Here is a 2,600-nt window from a genome sequence, read left to right on the forward strand (position 1 = left end):
GATACTATATGGCCCACATACAAAAAAATTATTTGCTATCTGGCCCTTTACAGAAAAAATTTGCTGGGCCCTGGTTTAGAGGAAGGGAGTGGTGGGAGCTTCCTGTCCTCCTGTCCCTTAGAGAGTAGAGAAGAGCAATCGGTGAAGTGCATGTTTCTGAAAGTGGGGTCCAGGCAGTGCTAAGTCAAGCCAGCGAGAGTGACAAAGGCATCTGTGCTGCACTGGGCGCCATTAGGACACAGAAGAAGGAGTCACGGTCCCTGCCTCAGAAAGGGCCAAGGAGCGATAACAGGTAGAAGATGGCTGGCAGGAGGGACCTTCACAGCTTCCCTCCCACAGAGGGAGCCCTGGTGGGTCAGCTGAGTCAGGAAGCCTTCCTTAAAGAGGAAGGCTGTGTGTTTAGGTTTTTAAAAAGAAAAAGGACAGAGTTTCCGTTAGAAAAGATGAATAGAAAGAGCAGCAGGGGAGCTGGCCTGTCCTCTGCCCCCTGCATGGGTTTCTTGCTACCGCCCCTCCCCACATGCTGCCTTGACCTGGCCAATGCCCTGGGCCTGCTTCTCACAACCCCACACACGCCCCCTGGCTTCCCCTGACACCGATGGGCCTCAGAACCTGATGCCAACCGCAGCTCCAGCTGCCGCCATGACCCCTCCATCCAGATGACTGTGGATCCTTCAAACCCAGCACACCTGCCAAACTTCTCAGCCTCCCATGCCTCCACCCCAGGGAGGACTTGTCTCCTATTTCTCCTTCTTTGGTCATGTGACCCCATGCATCCCATCCCCCAAGCCAGAAACACCAGCATCCCAATGCCTCTTTCTCCCTCTCCCACCTCACATCAAAGCACCCTCCAGCCCCACTGCTGAAATGCCTCTGGATTCTCTCTCCCAGCTTGGTCTAGATGACCCCAAATGCACATCTGTTAAAACAGCAACAGCATCCTAGGGCTTCTTTCACCAAGCCCAGCTCTTTGGCCTTGGCATTTAGGACGACCAGTTTCCCCACCTTGCCCACCTACCCCATTTTCTGCAGAATGTTCAGTGCAGAGGCTTTGGGGTCAAGGCCTGGCTTTGCCACACAGTGGCCGTGGAACTCAGGCAAATTACCCAACCTCCCAGGGCCTCAGTTTACTCATTTCTAGAATAGTTACAATGTAGGCCCATGGCTGAGGTTGCTGTGAGGATTAATCCAAATGCCGTGTGTACTGCCCTCAGCACCGTAAACATCGCTTCATTACTAGATACTTCTCCGCTCATGTCGCTGTGCTCATTCTGTCCCAGTGCACTAATATTCACAGAGCACAAAGGAAGACCGCGTAGGAACTTGGGGGGCGGGGCCAACGACCACGTGACTTGGTGAGAGGCCCATGATGGGGCATTTCCCAGCACTGTGCCTGCAGAGGAGCCAGTGTCTGGTTCTAACTGGAGAAGAGAAAAAGGAGGTGTTGGGGAGAAGTGTGCAAGTGTTCAGCAGGGTGGGAGGAGCGTAGTTCAGGCAGAAGGATGCGCTGGCGCTCAGCACAGCACCCGGCTTCTCCAGAGAAGGGCAACGCTCATGTAACAGGACCCACAGGACAGATGGCCAGGAGGCAGGGCCGTGAAAGGCCTCGCTGTCAGTGGAGCTTCCCCACCTTCTCCTGTCATGGACTCAGAGAACAATGCTATGTTGATGGCTTCCAGGGAAACAGAGGACGCACCTCTTGCTGCAGGAGAAGTGACTCAGACCATGAGTTGGTGGGCTATGCAGTTCCATGTGGCCTTCTGCCTCTGAAGGTCATCCACTAGAGGAGCAACATGATAAGACCTGTGTAAAAGGCTGCCCGCAGACCAGAGAGCATACAGGCGAGAAGTCAATGTTGCAGTGACCGAGGAGTGAAGCTGTGTCGGCCCGGACAATGGGCCGTGGAAGCCATCAGGCAGTAACACACTTGAAATGCTGAGGAAAGACAGCACAATTTAGGACTGGTCTCCAGGACCAGGCCAGGGGAAGGGTAGGATGCTTGCAGTGTCCATCGTGGAAGGCCAGCCTATTCTCATGGTGCTATCAGGGCCAGTGGTTGCTATAAGCTAGCAGGAATGAGAAAGAGAGAGTCCATTCCAGAAGCCAGGCTGGGGGACAGGAAGGAAAGAATTATGGTCCAAAGGCAATAACATAATGATGGAGAAACAAGTTATGCTATTATGTGCACACACACACATTATGGGGGCAGGAAGCAGATATCGACAATAAGAGTACCAGGAAGAGAGCATTACGTAGAAGTATGAGACGTGAAGAATGTTCTAGACAGATGGAAAAGGCTTGGGGACAAGCAAAGGAACAGACCTGGGTCAGTAGTTTAAGGATAGAAAAAGTTAGGGAAACACTGCCCTAGGTTATTTGCCTCCTACACAACAAAGGTATTCTTCCAGGTTATTGAGAGTTGGCATCAAGCCCCAGGATCCTTCATTAGGTTAGATACATCAGCCTGCTCTGTTTTATTACCTTTACATTGCCTCAGAAGAGCTCGCTCCATCTGGTCGTGGCTGTTAAAAATGTGCTTGGCTTTCTTCTTAAAAATAAAACCCCAATCAAGGGATGAAAGAAAGTGCTCTGGAGCTAGT

The sequence above is a fragment of the Pteropus medius genome, unplaced genomic scaffold (assembly GCF_902729225.1).
Source record: "Pteropus medius unplaced genomic scaffold, Ma_sr-lr_union100, whole genome shotgun sequence".
Taxonomy (NCBI): domain Eukaryota; kingdom Metazoa; phylum Chordata; class Mammalia; order Chiroptera; family Pteropodidae; genus Pteropus; species Pteropus medius.